Below are 18,817 nucleotides of genomic sequence, written 5' to 3'. Positions count from 1 at the left end.
AGAAGATCAGAGAAATGAAGACCAGCCAAGAGGAGACCAGCCAAGAAGAGACCAGCCAAGAAGAGACCAGCCAAGAAGAGACCAGCCAAGAAGAGACCAGCCGAGAGAATAACAACAAAGAGAAGAACAACAAAGAGAAGACTAGCGAAGAGAAGACCAGTGAAGAGGAGACCTGCCGAGAGGAGAACAGTGAAGAGAACAGCGAAGAGAACAGCGAAGAACACTGCGAAGAGGACATTAGCCAAGGAGAGGAGAACAGCCAGGACATGAAGATGAAAGAAGAGCTGAAGAAAATCATAGAAGTAGTGAAGATGAGTTACAAAGTAAGGAATATTGAACAAGGAGAAATGAAGATAAACCAAAGAGAGAGGGCTAAATGCACAGAAGAGCTGAAGAAAAGCCGAGAAGAGATGTACATGAGTCAAGAAGAGATAGAGAAGTGCAAAGAAGAAACGAAGGAAGACCAAGAAGAGACACAGGAAGACCAAGAAGAGGTGAAGAAGGACCAAGAACAGGGGAAGAAAGACCGAGAAGAGAAAATGAGAACACAAAGAGTGAAGAAGATGGTGCAAGGAGTAACTGAGTACAGTCCAGACGATATTCATAAGAACAAAGAGGGAATGAGGAACCAAGAAGTGACGAAGAAGAGCTGGGAAGAAATGCTTTGTGAACGAGTAGCTACGAGAGAACAAACAGAGAGAAAAAGGGAAGAAACAAGCGAACCATTGGGAGGCAACGAGCAATGCTCTCAAGAGTATCGAGTCCGTCCAAGGCATCGGTCAGCCCGTCTCGGGCAGCTGGCTGAACGACATGGGGCATCTGCGACCCAGAAGTGTCGCCGGGTGACAAGAGAAGCTACATCTAATGAGAGAGAGGGTTATCTGGTGAGACTGTACAGCCCGCGATGGAGGAAAGGCAGGAGGCCTAAACTTCGAGTAGCATGGGGACCTCCAGCAGGAGATGCATTACCTGTTCGGGACGAACAGGTTTAAGGAGGGGGTAATGTTACGATCGCGCTTGGCTGCAGTGCATGGCATCGCCGCACTCGTTCGGCCTGTCTGCGCCCCCTTCCACCCGCATCCTCTCCCTGGTATCTCGTGTCATACTATCTCGCTACATCCTGACCGTCGCAGCGCGCACCTGCCTCAGATCGGGTTACTTAAAAGAGGCCGCACTGCGGAATAAAATGACTCAGACGCCTTTATCGGCGTTCTTAGAGCAGCCACCGCGTCCTTCGAGGACTCACGATGCGTTTCTGGGCATTTCGACGGCGAAGGTTGCGCGATATCTCGGAGACATGCCCGATTGTTCTGGATGGGAACCCAAGGGCTATTTAAGGAGGTTGGGCCGACCTTCGAGTCAGAGTCAGAGAGAGAGTCTGGGTGGGGAGTTCTCCCGCGGCGGAGTTTCCGGGCGATAGTGCCGCAGGTGCGGCAGAGTGGCGAAGTCCTTGGACGAATGTTCCAGGGCAGGGAGTGAGTGAGTTCAGTGGAGTCGGGAGTTTCCGGGCGATAGAGTCCCGAGTGAAGTGGCGAGCGAGTCGTCGAGTGGGATCTCGGCGAAGGGTGTGACAGCGGCGGCGAAGTGCGGCGACGGAGTCCCGCGGCGGAGACCCACGAGGGGTGCTGCGGCGAGAGTTGCGCCGGAAGTGCGGCCCAGCGAGGTGTGTGAAACGAGTGACTGGGGAATTGACATTTCTTTACATGTAATTAATTATCTGCCAATTTAGAAGATTATTTGTAAGTGGCAAGTAGTAGTAATAAATATAACTGTGTGTGAAATAAATATCTTTAATTGGGCTATCCTTTACGAACCCGCAGGTAAATCGTAACAATATGTAGTTGAGCGGTATTTGCGAAAAAAAATGTTAAAAATGCGAAAATACCTTTATTATATGCTCTTCAACTTCCTCTTTTCATTAAAAGCGGCGGAGATTAGAAATTCCAAATACTTTAGGAGATATTGAATTTTTAAATTTCAGCACAAAACCAGCGCATTCCTGTGGCGTGCGTGCACCATTGTTTCTTGTTTACGTACGAGTGTCTACTTTTTTATTGGATAATGATGTCACGTGATTGTTCGTGATAGGCCAGAATTCAAATGAACTAATACGTGATTATTTAGTTCAATTATTGTTTAAAACGGTGTTTAATTACCGCCTCCAACTTAGGTCAGTTTTTAACGTTTCTAATTTTAAAGTCTTATTTGTTATTTTGATATTGTTGCGCAAGTAATAAGTAACAAAAAAATTTACGTGAGTTGTTACTGTACATCCTTTGTTACGGGTTTGTTAGGTAAGGTCAGTTACATTATAAATAATTTAAAACTAAATAATAATTAAAATTAATTCACATTATTTTTAATATCACCTTAGTTTGAAAGTATTTATAATGTTACTGACCTGACCTAATCGACCATTTTAGTTTACTGTTCACCCTCTGTCCGGGTTTGTTTGGTCAGGTCAGTTACATTATAAATATTTTAAAACTAAACAGCCATTAAAATTAATTCACAAAATAATTTTTAATGTCGACTTAGTTTGAAAGTATTAATAATGTAACTGACCTGACCTAATCAACCATTTTATTAGTTACGCATTCACGATTCACGTATTCACGAACACACGGCAAAATAACAAAAATGGCGCCGCTGGAATGGTTCCACAGGTCTTGTATTGCAAAATTAAAAAATTCGATATCTCCTAAAGTATTTGGAATTTCTTATCTCCGCCGCTTTTAATGAAAAGAGGAAGTTGAAGAGCATATAATAAAGGTATTTTCGCATTTTTAACATTTTTTTCCCAAATACCGCTCAACTACATATGAAGAAATTTAAAAATTCGATATCTCCTAAAGTATTTGGAATTTCTAATCTCCGCCGCTTTTAATGAAAAGAGGAAGTTGAAGAGCATAAAATAAAGGTATTTTCATTTTTTTTTAACATTTTTTTCGGAAATACCGCCCAAGTAAATATTTACCTCGTTCATCATTATAGTGATGAGCAGTGGGCCCAGCACACTGCCCTGCGGCACTCCTGACGTCAGCCCTGACGTCACCCTTCCTTCCTCCAACATCTCCTCCTCCACACGTACCCTCTGTGTCCTGTTGCTTAGCAAGTAATAATTTATTATATAAATTTTTGTACACTATATGTTTTTATTTTTATTTTAGGTAGCATGTGGAGATTTCATCTTATGTTCATGAGCGCACAACGTACAAAATCACAAGAAATGTTTTCTGGTGGTGTTTTAGCAGTTAACCGCATTTAAGTATAAATATTTTAAAATAATTGTTACCAGAGCTGAATTACATTCAGGTGAGTGCACTTAATATAATTTGGGGTAATGCAGGAAAAATCATAAATTCCTAATGTGTTTTTTTTTTTATATCCTGACATGTTTAAAATTAATATTCTCTATGAGGGTTGTTTGATACTGCAAGTAGTTTATCATGTTTAACATGTGGATAGGTTAGGATTATTTATTACAAATCTGTAATATTGAGAAACTGCCCTTGGGTTAGCTGGATTAAAAATACAGTGAAATTTGTTAGGTTTAGTAACATTATACGTACAGTGATTCTAAGTACAGTGGAATTTACATTTGGTTAGCTTAGGATAGCGCCAATTAAAAATTCTGTAAAATCAATTGAACGGTTGGATGTTACTAACCTAATCTAACCAACCAATATACAATTTGCAGTGATTTTTTAGGTTTTTTTTCTCACGTTGCTGCTTTTTGTATGCAAAAAAAAATTTGGACACTATTTTTTTTTTTTTACTTTAAATATGTACCTGTATTTACTCTGAAAACAGTGTTTCTAAATTCAGCTTGTTTTTTGAGAAATCACTGTTTATAGGTTACATTACCTGTGCAGTAAAGGGTCTGTCACCATGTTGTTCTTTAATTGAGTTGCAGATCTTGTTGTTTTTCATACACAAATTGTATATTTTTTATTTGGATATTGTAATGCAGTGTAACGTAAATTATAACTTTAAAAAATTTATGTGTTTCCTTATTGTGCATTCCAAACCCAAAACATCAGTCATTGAGAGCGATATTTTTTTAGCAGTTTATAGGTCCAAAATTCAGATTTTTTTACATGAGACAACACATAACCTGACATATAAAATAAATTTTCATTTTGTAACAAATGATTCCTTTTATACGTCAGGTTACATGCTATTGCAGGTAACTAATCTGTGCTTTGCGCCTCCATACTGCTATAAAAAATCCCTGTCAAGGGTTAGCATTTTGGTTTGATTGCACATTAGGGATTCTTAACTTTTTTAAAACTATTATTTACATTTCATTGGGTTATAATATTCAAATAAAAAATATATACATTCTTATATAAATGGAAAACCACAGGATCTGCATGCAATTAGAGGAAAACATGGTGACAGCCGCTTCACTGCAAAAGATATCTAGTGTGACCTACAAAATGTGATTTATTGAAAACCAGTAGGAAATAAGAAAAGCTGCTTACAGTTTTAATAGAGGAAGGTTTTTAGTGTCTGAAAAGGTATTTTCAGAATTTTATAATTTAATTTATGGATAAGCAGCAACACAAGAAAAATAACTTTTTTTTTAAATTTAGCTAACCAACCATTCACATGATTTTACAAATTTTGTATTGTTTATACTTACCTGCTTGAACAATGAACTACTGTTAAATCATTTATTTAATTTTTGACATGACAACGTCTAATAAATCAATGAACGCCGGCTACACACACAAAAAAGTGTCCCGTTACGCACGTTTTCCCGTTACGCTCATTGTACGCTTGCGCCGCATCTATCTCTCTTCCACTCGATTGGAAAAACCTTTGATTTGAATTTTTCGAGGCACATTAATCTTGAAACACTCCCATTTGTTTCCTACTTTTCCTATCATCGTCCTATCCTTAACAGAATAACACAGATTGGAAGAAGGTAAATAGCAAACATGTATAAAAGTTATAGTTAAAATATTATCTTCATTAAAGTAATAAACATATTTGAATTAATAGGTGCAAATAAAAGTAAATTTATCAATTAAATTGTAGATTTCATTTCACTCCTTCTTTGTATCCATACAAAATAGTGATAATTCAATAAAAATTATTCAATTTTATTCATAAAAGTATGCAATCATTTCATCAATGTTTTTTTATGACGTCACGTTAAACTATCGTCCGTAAACCGACTTTACAGACAACAATTTTTTTTAAATTTTAATATCTTTGGGAATTTGCGCGGTGTAATCAAAGACGTTTACTGAATTGATGATTGATTTACCTACTTCTAGAGGTGGGTTGTTACAGCAATTTTCGGTATCTATTCCAACCTGATACTGATACAGCAATGTACCTAGTTACAAGTCTCTGATACTTCTGTATCAGACGGTCCCAGGAAGCAACAAAGCTCCGCGTACGCAGACCGTGCGACCGGAAGGAGAATCTGATACATTATTTATCACGCCCGGTAATTCTCTACCTCTGTTACTCTCATGCCCGCCTGATACAGCCAGTATCAATCAGTTCAACATTCACTGCAGTTCGTCCTGGCCGTGTAACACCATGTACATTGTTGCGGGCTGTCATGCTTTGTAGTTAGTATCTTTATAGTGAAATAAGGAATGGATAAGTGCACGAAAAAGACTTCATTTGTGTGGAATTTTTTTACGGAAAATAATGAGTTTGCTAATTGTAATTTGTGTAAACAAAAACTGAGTTATAAATCATCATCGACTAATCTGAAGAAACATTTGAAACGTAAACATTGATATAGTATGCTCACTAATGTACCTATCTGTTTGTTTTTTTTAATTTTTAATTTTTTATAAAATCGTAATCTTTTAATGTATGAAAACACTAGTTACTAATTGTTTTCGGAAAAAAAAGTCCTAATGTTGATTACATCTGTTATTAGTGTCAACTGAGAATTTATTTGCATTTTCATAGCTGTTAGGTGCACAAATATAAATATTATATCTTGTATTAATGTACTTTTTAATATTAAAATTTCATTAGTTTTATTATTGAACGAGTCTGTGCACGCACTGCGCTTTGAGCGTACTTTGATGTGGGACAATAACCAAACGACTCTTAACAATTTCCCTTTGAGCCTCTCCTTCAACGCCTTCCCCTGCGCTTCCTCCACTACATTATTTTCCTTCTTTATCCCTTATTCGTCGTTCATGGTCCCTCCCCTTTCACAAGCTCCGCCCAAGTGACAGTCATCTGCGATCGGGTTCTGCGCACATTGGCCGTGGTGTTGTTCCAGGCGAATTCTGTACTGATACTAAAGTACCTGATACTTTTCAAGTGTACTCGTTTGCCTATCCTGATACAGGCGCGTATCAGTGACAAAGTATCATGTTGATACTTTTCGACCCACCTCTACCTACTTCATTGATGCACAACGAAGTTGTATAATTGTTGGATTGGTTAAGCAAATTCAAGCATCAAGGGTACTGATAAATGGTTTTTAACATTATATTTACTTAATGAGTCAATTGGTAAAACATTAAAACACTGGAATGGCTAAATTTCCATTGAATGCTTATGGTTTCTCCTAATGCTCACTTGAAAACAATTACAGGGTTATTCTGTAGTTCACAGTTCCAATACTTGGTTAGGATAGTTACATAAGTGCTGTTAAATCACGAAAATGGTTAGGGAAAGGTAACTTCTTCATAACTACTGTAAAATGGTGTAAGCAATTCTTTAGGTAAGGTTACCTAGACTTTAAAAATAATTTATTTGGCGAAGTACCTACATAGTACTAAGAATTACTATTTATCAAATTTGGTTTGTGTGGAAAAGTTGTTACTTTAGGAAATTACTGAATCCATCTTTGTAGGAATATAAACTAATATTATTAGAAACAAAAAATACAATGTGTGGTATATTTTAATTTTCTAACACGCTCTGAACTCTGCAGTTATGCGATTACCGATAATAATCGTAAATCATTGCAATATACATCTGACACATTTTGTAGTGAATTCACAACTGTACTATGAAATAATGCCATCAACTGCTGCAAAATAACATGCTGACATCTATTCTCGTGTAGGCATTTTGTTGATACGACTAAAATATGAGCATATAGTGTGTGTGTGTGTGTGTGTGTGTGTGTGTGTGTGTGTATATATATATATATATATATAGAATCTTACAAATTTTGTTATCCTACCTACTAATACTCTCCCCGAAGACTTTTTTAGATACTTTAAAAAAAAAAATATGAACTGCTTATGTGACATGCATTACGTGAAATGAATTCAACTTGTGTGTTTCATGCAATGCACTTGTAACATTTTGCTTGCATCAAAGCCTAGATTTGCTTAAGCTAATAACAAACAAATACATCACTTGAGTCCCTGAGAAACATACTTCTGAAATTGTGTAGTTACTTGGATTGTTAAATACCTAGTTTTTCTGCAATAATGGGCACAGGAGCTTAATTTTACAACTCAGTGTTGCTGAAGCATCAAATAGAATTATGTTTTGCATATAATTTTTTTTCACACAAATGAGTTTTTGTCAAAAAGTATTTGGAAAAAAATATCTGTTTGAAAGGACAAAGAAAAATGTTAGTTGTAGTACATAAATGAGAATTTACCAAAAGTATTGAATGTATCAAAATTCTAACTAAAATAGTTTTGAATGTAATTTATCATTCTGGTATGCATAACTTTTTTCTTTGATACATTTATTTATCAGTTTCATTTCTCTTTAGTACAATATAAATCATTTAACTTTGATTTCTTTTTTGTTTCAGGCTTGTGGAGAACAGCTTTTTTTTATCTACTCTTTGGCTGGCCAATATAAATAAGCAATGATTTCATGAATGCAGCGAGAGAGTTTATTTGATGTATTATAAAATCACTGATAATATTTATTGATGTACAGGTATTTTAAAATCACTGATAATATTTGTTTTGTGACTGGAAGATGGTAACCATGGTGACTTGTGAATTTTTATGAAGGACTAATAAAAAGCAGTAAAAATTATTAATGGTTGTCAGAAGGAATTTTTTTTCAATAATCAATCAATCATATACACTCTACAGTAACAATTTTCCTAAACTCAAATAATATTTCAATACATATATTATAAAGTATTCATATATGTTGACGTCGTACCGACGCTACCTTCAGCCGGTTCTCACCGATCAGTGACCCTCCCGTTCGGAGCGCGCCCCAGCCACATCCGGAACGAGTCAAGTGAGGGATTCGCTACCTGACCTACGTAACAATTAAAACATAAGATGCTAATTACCAGGATATTTGTCAGTGCCATTAAATGAAATCCAGGATCTCATCAGTGTTAATGCTTGTAAACAACAGTGTTCCATGTGACTATATTTTCAAACAGTTAATTATTAGTGATAGAAATATTAAGCCCTCAGCAAACAGTTTCCAGGTACTAATTTTTAATTAAGTACCTGGAAGGATGTATTATATAAAATTATAACTTTAAGATAAAATAAAGGTGTTGGCGCGCGGCACGGGGGGGGGGGGGGGGGACGAGTCCCCCCACCCCCGCGTGGCGGCCATCTTCTGCAGTCTTCGAACACTCGCGGCCGGGGCGGACGTGTGTCCCGTGAGTAGCTTACATTTTAAGTGCACCGATAAGTCTTTATGTTCAGTAAGTAAATATATCACAACCTCGCTTTACCGCTGCTCACGTGTCCCCGGACCATTTTCGGCAGAGCCGGGCCTATCCCGACCGCCTTAACAAACACCCCGCGCAACCGCGTCACGGGTTAACTCACGGTACTGGCCGCCTCCGGTAACCATACCGACCCGCGAGACTGCCGCGGAGATTAGGGTAGTTTGCGTAACGTAATCATGTAGTGCTATATAGTGATATGTCATAAACGTGTACCAGTGCTGTGTGTCAATCGTGCATAACGGCGCATTATTAAAATAATTCAGTCCAACTCGTGTGTAATTTCAGTGTCACATGTATAGGTATGCAGTCTCCTACACTGCCTAGGGCGCATCCTGTATCCACTCAGTATGCCAATCACCACCGTAAGCCGACGTACCTAGCGGGGCACGCTGGGGCAGCGAACCCACGAACCTCCTCACTGTCTAGTTCTTCCGAGCTAGCCTGGCGCCCACCGGACAACGAATCTAAAGCTACGCCCTTAGCCCGCTAGGCATTACCCGTAACTATTCCATAGGGACGGGTGGCGGCAATGTAAAATATAGACCAATTTTGAGCTAGTCTGATATCAGTATATTAGTTATTATGAACATACACTATCAGAACTACCATTTGCATATAGTGCACCTACTACATACATACATAACACTAGCCAACAACCATTAAAAAAAACACTACTATATACACTTACATAAAAAAAATCATAGACAAGTACAGATTATTCACTTTTATATTCTAGAGCCAATTTCAATAAGAGTATTATCAACAAAAGAATTTTTTTTTAAATAACAATATTTCAATATGAAGGAAAATCCATATTCTGAAGTTCTTGTATATGTTTGGTATCAATCAATGTTAATTAATCAATCTTTCATAAAAACAAATCACGAAAATGATTAATAAATAAAAAAAATTATTGCCAACCAGCTCTGGGTTTTGCATGAGGGTTCAACTTCTCTGACTTCTGAGATTACAGACAAGATTTTAATTAATAACACTATTGGCTTCATTACTAGATTATCTTTCAACCTATAATTTATTATTTGAATCAGTTCATTGAACTGAAATATTTGCAGCAATTTCTTTAAATGAACTTGGATTATTTAACATACAAATGTAGGTAGGCTTACCAGACCTTTAATGCTAGAATATTGTAATCACATAGGCCTAATTTCACATTTACAACTAACTCTTGGAGCTGATTTACATTAATATTTGTGATAGACTTTGTAATTAAAATTTTATTTTCTGCAATGTTCCAAACAGCATTGCTCTATTTTGGAACAAAACAATTTAATCTGACAGTTTGTTACAACACTATTATTCATAAAACAATGCACATTAGCCTGTATAATATGAATTAGATCTTCATAAGAACTACAAACTGCACATTTGCACTTAAAATATTCATCTAACAGTAAGGTACCCTAAAGAGAATAAACATAACATTTAACTCTTAAATCGTCATACTTCATTTTAGTTATCACACTTATGCTTGTATGTGAACGGGATCAGATATTAGCATTGCAAATGCACATTTAACACTAATAATTATATCAAATACAAATGATATCAGTAACATCATACTTAATTTTTGGTGTTAGGCCTATAGTAAGCTTCCATAAATGTTTCTTTTTCTCAGAACATACATCAAAAAACTTTTCATGAATTTAAACATTACAATAAATTTTTCAACAATGATTTGTTACTTTGACGTCGTCCGACCGAAGGCCACCCCAAAGCCCGACCTGCAACCGCCAGTATCCGACCCCGCTAACGGAACACACCCCTAGCCATGGCCCACCCCCAGTCAGGCGAGCACCGGAGCAACAGGTAGAATCAAGGACCAGGCCCTAATTAATCAACCACCTCGACCCCAGTTCATTAGAAATCGGACACAAATTAATAGTAACACCACTTTTTATTAAAGACCATGCCCAAGGAAAGTGCGACGTAGGAGTGCCCGGGTCATTCACGTGTGAAATTATGTGAATACATTTGTGAGTTTCTCCCTTGCGGCCTTCAGCCTAAATTAATTAGAGTATTGTGTAACGTAATTATGACCTCCCTATTTTTGTGTACAACACGCCACTGGAGTAGTCAACAAGTGATGAACAGTCTCTTGTGTGACTCGTATTATTCAAACTTAATTAATGTAAACTTGTTAAATCTAATTCTTAGAGAGTATCTGCAAACTAGGTTAATCTTTATTATTTAATGTACGAATTTAGAGCCACTTTCAATCTTTTGTTAATTAAATAATTTCCGAATAACGGAACTTTGGAAACTTTGGCGCGAGAGAACGCTGAGGCCTCCACTCGTGCCAAGGGCAAACGCCAGTACCGAGCGACTCGCGGACCGGGGCGGACGTGCGTCCCACGGGGAGCCATCATCCTTTGTCTCCACTGAAATTCACTACTGGTAACTATAGTCATAATTCAAATCCTTTTCGTTGCTTAAACTCCCCGTGCGTACCCGGTCCTTTTTATGGTGTAGGGCCTAACCCAGCCGCTTAATTATAAACTCCCCGCATTAAGCATTACGCGGGGCAGTTCAGCGTACGGTACGGGTCGACTCCCGCCACCAATGACTTTTTGATAATCGTAGAGTTCACAGGCACCGGCAACAACGACGCATAGGACTTGTAATTAATTTAACTGCTAACTGCGGTCCACACAGGTGGACCCGGGTATTGCCGCTTTTGCAATTTTCAGGATTAACCGCCTCCAATCGACCTCCTCCTTAACCTCGACTGGTGTGAGGGTTTAAGATTAGTAACGGCACATCAGAGCGCCCAGTGTTAGTTTAATGTAATTTCGTAGGGTAATTTAATGTGCATCGTGCAAATGTAAACTGCAAGTGTAACTGTTCGAACCAATTAAACATCCACTCCGTGCGCGACGTGTTACCAACAGTGCAAAACCAAATCCGTGTATGTTATTGTGTGAGTTTCCCTAACCCAGCCAGGAATCAGCGTGTTATGCTGTACAGGGCCTGTAACGTGTCAATAGCCAGGGATCCCTCCAACTACGACCACCACCGACGGTCCTAGCGGGCCACGCAGGGGCATTCGCACCCAACGACCCAACTCTCAGTTAGACACAGAGCTAGCCTGGCGCCCTCCCGGATTCACTTTCACTAAAAACCAGCCTCCCCGCTAGGAACCACGCCCGGTCTCGAACACGTGAACCCGGACGACGGCAACATAGCAAACCTTCAAAATATGATTTACTTTCGAGTTTTGGACAAATGCTATTGAAGTTTTGCATTGTTTGCCATGGAAAACTATGGAAATAAATAAATAATTAAATAATTAAAAATATAAAGACACAACTGAATCAGCTGTAGTTGAACAAACAGAACCAGCGAGGAGAATAAATATATAATAAAATATAATATGTTAATATGTTCACTAAAGGTATGCAATGGATGGAGGATGCCCTACATTAATAATAATTAGTAACAGAGAACAAAGCAAACTTCTAGAGAAGAGTATTTTACAGTAGTAGAATATTAAAATTTCGAAAAGGGCTGTTTCAAAAATTGCAAACATTCCTACACATAGGAAGCCCTTAATATCAAAGACTTAAGTCAGTATACTGGTCATTACCTGCTGCTCACGATCTGTAAAGGTAAGGTAATTAAATTAATGGGGGACAAGGTAAAAAGAATTTGGTTTGTGGTCTTATAAATGTGGTCATTAGAGGCAAACATTATGCCTCTGTGTTTAAGTGCTCACTTTCCTGTCACCAAAGTGATCTGGGTTTTATTCTCAGCAGGGTCATTAATGGATCTTTTGATAGTGGGGAACAGAAAACATTGCTGTTGTGCCGTGTATTAGGGATTTAGGCACGTTTAATTTAAAATTTTGTAATCTTAAATATTTTTGGAAATATATATATATTTTTTTCTCATCTTATTTTCTTTACGGCCAGGCCATCAGCCTCGGTTCTCAGAGGCGAGCTGATTTTCTTTCCCAGCCTCATGCTAGGCTAGCATTCTGGCTAATATTTCTCCCGCCACCAGGCACGTCGAGGGCCGGTAACTTTATTTCTTTGCGTGACCAATTTTGCCTAGAGCAGCTTGTGAAGCAGTGCTGAGCCCTGCTAACTCTGTCACGAATCGGATTAAGGTTCACTAGCAGCAAGACACGACAGGAGGATCCCGTGGGCCTTGCGTCCCACAGACCATGCATTTTTTGAAGCCATCCCCCTCCTGCTCACCCACCCTTTCTTCTCAGAAGAGAAGCCAGGAGCGACGACCGCTCGGGTACGTTAACCGAAGTCAAGGCCATCTCAGGCTTGACAGCCACAGTTACGATTCTGGACTTTAACGACATCTAGTGACGGCTGTGGTCACTAACGCCACTTGTGGGCGTCGGCAGCGCCGACACCAGCGCTCGCGCGGAGGTAACGACAACCTCTCTCCCCTCCTTATGTCTCAGGTCGCTAGGTGGCACCTCTGGTTACTCCATTACCCCCTAGCTTGACACTCTCGTCGGTCACTAGTCGATTTATTAGTACTTCTTCTCGCCACCAAAAGATAGCGCCTCAGTAGCGCAGTCACTCCAGTAAGATCTAATTTTTTTATGCCGGACACCTTCGGGTGGACTCGGTAATTTTCGACTCAGAGCCTACCCCCCCTCCAATTCTCTAGAGACCCCGCGCTTATGATATTCTGGTGATATCCCGCTCTGAACGGACTTTGGTGCGCGCCTCCTGACTGACTGGTACCGTTTGTAACTGCTATCTTCGGCGAATCATCGACATCGCATCGTATATTATGTAGTCTTGACGCCAACCGCCGGTGCTCCCTCTGGTCCGCAAAGGTCGTTATACCACAACAACACTGGCTCCGAAGTGCGGCGAACACGCCCGAGCGTGATCTTCACAAAGTGTAAGAAAGTGCACCGCAACGAACGCCGCGACGACGACAGCGCCCGGCCGGGTGTGGCAATGCGCCTAACTAAACACTTGATTATTTTGTTAATTAGAACAACCAAATTAATAACAATTTAAAAGAAGGGTTCATGTAAGGGAAATTATGTCTAATTGTCTCATAAGCATATGTTGTGTAATTTGTTTCTAAGTCCAAAACTGGTCGGGTCGGTTTTCCCGCGTTCCACGCGTTTAGGCGCGAGGCCGCCGGGCGGTCTCGCGCCCAGTTACCATCAGGGGCTCTTAGGGGTCGGACGCTCCGCGAACGTCGGGCCAGCACTTCTAGTTCCTCTTCAACATTTCAGCAATAGTGTAAGTTTCTACAAACCTTTCAATCAGCTCGGCGCCGACCCCACTTCAGTCGCACGATACTTCGTGCGACTCTTAGCTTAATAATTTATTCCCTACAGGGATCTTTAACTTAATACGTAAGGCCATGTCCAGTTTAAGGACAGCGTAATATTGGCACGCAGTTTTCGGCTTCAGTAGCCAAGTAATTGTTATCGTCGAGAATCTTGTGAAATACTGAATAACTTTCGTATTGTAACTTTCTTCATATTTTAGTGTAATTGGTAACGTGTGTTTTAAGTGACTATCTTGCCATTCATTGAGACTTTACGTGTACGTCGCTCACTGACGTGATTGCGTAACTTTTCGAGACTTTAGTTTTTCGTCGCAGGCTAGACTGCAAACCACCCTAATCACAGGGTTTCCGCTATTCGTTTACTTTTCTACATAATTTGTTGCAACCTTAATTCCGTGACTGAATACTGAATCTTACTAAGGGACACGTAGCCACCGTTTCAACCCGTTGATTTCACTTTGCAATCTACCCTGGTCGCGCGTATTGTTCGCCCGCGTTTATACGTGTGTCACAGCGGTTCGACAACGGACGCGGCCAGTAACAGGACCAATCAGTGTATCAACGTTGAATAAAGTGCAGTGTTTTTGTAATCTGTTTATTAATCATTTTCAAGGCGTTCTGGGTGGCCTAAACAGCCCAGGTAATTTCTGAACGTAATTTTCAAACTCCGAGACGCACTCCTGCCTGCAGCCACGAGGCCGAACCCCCGTTAAAAACCCTGAGATATTTTACAATACTAATAATTAATTAAAAAGCTAAAACAGGCAGCGGGAGTGGTGTCATTTGGTGCCCAACTAGTGTGGCTTTCAAAAACGAACTTGGTGAATGTGTTTTGAACTATAAAGTACATTTCGGGACTATTTAATAAGGAACATTTATATTTTAAATTTTTTCTAACTTCATTTCTTAACTCCAACGCGAGTCTCACGCCAAGGCAGCGGCGGAAGCCGGCGCGCCAGGTCACAGGATACGGCGCCGCGAGATAGCGACCTGAGACGGCGCGGTGAGATAACGACGGGAGATCGGTTTCGCCGCGACGCGATAACGTCGGCATCGCGAGATACGGCCGGGATCGGTTACACGGCGTCTCACCGTGATCGGTGACGACTCGGTATCGCGGGAACGGCGCGTCGCAACCGCGGGACAGCTGCTCAGCAGGGGGTGATGTCACAGACACAGCCGCGCACAGCCGCGCACAGCCGCGGGCGCATCACCGGGCTTCCGCGGGACAGGAGGCGTTCGAGCACGGGACACTGATCAGGGGGTGAGGGGAGGCGGTCCTCCCTACCTGCTCGCGCCCTGTCATCGACGCCCTGATCCGTCGTCCGGACAGACAGCCGCGCACAGCCGCGCACGCATCACCGGGCTTCCGCGAGACAGGAGGCGTGCGAGCACGGGACACTGACCCGGGGGTGAGGGGAGGCGGTCCTCCCTACCTGCTCGCGCCCTGTCAACGACGTCCTGATCCGTCGTCCGGACAGACAGCCGCGCACAGCCGTGCACAGCCGCGCACGAATCACCGGGCTTCCGCGGGACAGGAGGCGTGCGAGCACGGGACACCGACTCGGCAGTGAGGGGAGGCGGTCCTCCCTACCTGCTCGCGCCCTGTCATCGACGTCCTGATCCGTCGCTTGTATCAGTCTGCCGCGACCGCGTGACAAAGGCCGCACGTCGTTATCAAAATGAACGACTTCCAGGAAGCATATGAGTCCTGGGCCGACGCGGACTTCCCAGAGCTAGCCGAGAGTTGCTTGCACTACTCAGATTATGAGTGTGGATATTGTTACGAGTACCGGACGCATGGGATGACGGTGTGCGGTGTGTCATCATGCCCCGGCGGGACAAGTTACGGGTGGTTCTGCTGGACGTGCGTGAGTTTATGGCACAATGAGTGTTTACATCCGATCGCTCGAGAAGAGGCGGAGATGTCTGGATTATTGAGGTGTGAACGTTGCCGAAAGAAGCAGTGTACAGGCGGGGCCGCAATCAATACGACGCCGGCCCCGGAAGTTCACACATCCACAACTCCTGGGGGCCAGACAACCACGAAAGCCGAGTGGTCACCCTCTGCGGACGCCGACACACTTCTCACAATCTCTCTGCCTGAGACGAGAATATTCCCGATGCCGCCGCCCCCGACGCCGCCGCCACCGCCGCCACCACCTACCGAGAACGCTACTGGTGCGGCGCTGCGTCCCAACCTGGCAACATCGCCGCACTTCCCAGCCGGCCAACAGGCCGATGAAGCAGTAAGGCACCATGCTATGACCATCACGCCACCCCCGACGCCGCCGCCACAGCCTGCCGAGAACGCTACTGGTGCGGCGCTGCGTCTCAACTTGGCAACATCGCCGAACTTCCCAGCTGGCCAACAGGCCGCAGAGGCAGTTACACAACATGCCATGACCATCACGCCACCCCCGACACCACCGCCACCTGCCGAGAACGCTACTGGTGCGGCGCTGCGTCTCAACCTGGCAACATATCCGCACTTCCCAGCTGGCCAACAGGCCGCCGAAGCAGTCAAAACCCATGCTATGACCATCACGCCGCCCCCGACGCCGCCGCCACCGCCTGCCGAGAACGCTACTGGTGCGGCGCTGCGTCTGAACCTGGCAAAATCGCCGCACTTCCCAGCCGGCCAACAGGCCGCCGAATCTGATACGCACAGCGCTATGACCATCATGCCGCCCCCGACGCCGCCGCCCCCAACTGCCGTGAAGGCTCCCGGGGAATTGACGCGGTGCAAACCGGCCGTGATGACACATCCGCCAGAGGGCAAAACGACCACTGAGGCGACAACGACAGAGGATCACCCGGAGGAACCATTCCGATGGCGCCGCCCACGGTCGCTGAGAAAGCGGCTGGCACAGGGCGGTGGCGCAAAACGACGATTTTGCGGCACTCTCCGCGGGATCAGCCACCTGCCGAGTCATTCACAGTCGGCCCGACGCCACCTCACGCACGTCAACAAGAGCGTGCCGCAACCGCACGTCAACAAGGGCGTACCGCCACCGCACGTCACGCACGTCAACAAGGGCGTGCCGCCACCGCACGTCACGCACGTCAACAAGGGCGTGCCGCCAACGAATGTCACGCACGTCGACAAGGGCGTGCCGCCACCGCACGTCACGCACGTCAACAAGGGCGTGCCGCCATCGCACGTCACGCACGTCAACCAGAGCGATTCACCACCGCACGTCACGCACGTCAACAAAGGCGTGCCGCAACCGCACGTCACGCACGTCAACAAGAGCGTGCCGCCACCGCACGTCACGCACGTCAACAAGAGCATGCCGCAACCGCACGTCACGCACGTCAACAAGAGCGTGCCGCAACCGCACGTCACGCACGTCAACAAGAGCGTGCCGCCACCGCACGTCACGCACGTAAACAAGAGCGTGCCGCAACCGCACATCACGCACGTCAACAAGAGCGTTCCGTCACCGCACGTCACGCACGTCAACAAGAGCGTGCCGCAACCGCACGTCATGCACGTCAACAAGAGCGTGCCACCACCGCACGTCACGCACGTCAACAAGAGCGTGCCACTACCGCCCGCCACGCACATCACAGGGGGCGTGCCACTACCGCCCGCCGCGCACGTCACAGGGGGCGTGTCACTACCGCCCACCGCGCACGTCACAGGGGGCGTGCCACTTCCTTTTGCCGTGCACGTCACAGGGGGCGTGCCACTTCTGCCCGCTGCTCACGTCACAGGGGGCGTGTCACTTCCGCCCGCCGCGCATGTCACAGGGGGCGTGTCACTTCCGCCCGCCGCGCACGTCACAGGGGGCGTGCCACTTCCTTTTGCCGTGCACGTCACAGGGGGCGTGCCACTTCTGCCCGCTGCTCACGTCACAGGGGGCGTGTCACTTCCGCCCGCCGCGCATGTCACAGGGGGCGCCCCACTTCCGCCGCCACGCCCGCCACTGAGGGTGCGCCACTGCCGCCCGCCACTGAGGGTGCGCCACTGCCGCCCGCCACGCGTGCCACTTTGGGCGCGCCGCCTGCTGCTGGATACTCCACGACGCCGCCGCCGCCGCCACCTCGGCCACCCCCATGGCATTGAATATATATAATGTATAGAAGTCGCGAGCCCAGGTTAAATTTTCTGTCCGGTTTCTCAGAAGAATTGTTGTAGTTCCAAGCTCCGCCGCTGCGATCGCTTTCATCGCTGGGTATCGGCCGTATACGCCCCTGGTGGTATTTGGCAGAACTAGGTTAACCAGCCCAGTCGTGACATCATCCTTCACCCCCCCCCCCCCCCAAAACCCCTTCGAAAATCCAAGACCAACGATTCAAATTACCCGGCAGGTCTTATCAGTATCGTTAGGCGACCTTGAAGAGGAGCTTCCCTTACCGTCGTTTGAGAATGATGAAATCCCAAAAGAAGCTAGCCACGGAAATCACTGAATGATGGGATTCTGTACCCGAGTGAAGTGAAAATTAGCTATTAAAACTGTATTGGGCCAATAGTCAGTGTTCCGTTCAAAATATGGTTTTATTTTAAAAGTAAAATACTTATTTAAACTATATTTCGCGTTTGTACAAATTTACTTTTAGATATTGGCAAGGAAAATCAACATACCTTAAACAACCTTCTCTTATTCAACGTTATCTATTAAGTAGTAAAAGGGGTAGATATTATTTTTAAAAATAAAAAAATGGAACCCACTAAGTCAGTGGCAAGATATATATAAATTCAATAATAAAATACGCATATTAAATTTTTTTGTATTTAACTTTTTTCGGAAATAAAAATTAAGGATGATTTTGGTTTAATTGGTTTACGTATATTGCTATATTTTCTAAATCACATAGAAAAGGGAAAAGAGTACATCAGTGAAAATT

General features: G+C 43.6%; 1 long non-coding RNA gene across 1 annotated transcript; it reads right to left on the bottom strand.

Annotated features, from left to right (window-relative positions):
* Positions 1 to 8,001: 8,001 nt before the first annotated feature.
* On the bottom strand, positions 8,002 to 13,094 carry LOC134539573 (uncharacterized). The gene is made up of 2 exons (XR_010076331.1): positions 12,890 to 13,094; positions 8,002 to 8,235 (listed from the first exon to the last, which is right to left on the bottom strand). It is a non-coding gene; the product is annotated as an uncharacterized LOC134539573 (long non-coding RNA).
* Positions 13,095 to 18,817: the final 5,723 nt, after the last annotated feature.

Source organism: Bacillus rossius, chromosome 15 (genome assembly GCF_032445375.1).
Source record: "Bacillus rossius redtenbacheri isolate Brsri chromosome 15, Brsri_v3, whole genome shotgun sequence".
Classification (NCBI taxonomy): domain Eukaryota; kingdom Metazoa; phylum Arthropoda; class Insecta; order Phasmatodea; family Bacillidae; genus Bacillus; species Bacillus rossius.
Note: the sequence above shows the minus strand (reverse complement) of the source record. Positions and strands in the feature narration are given on the sequence as shown.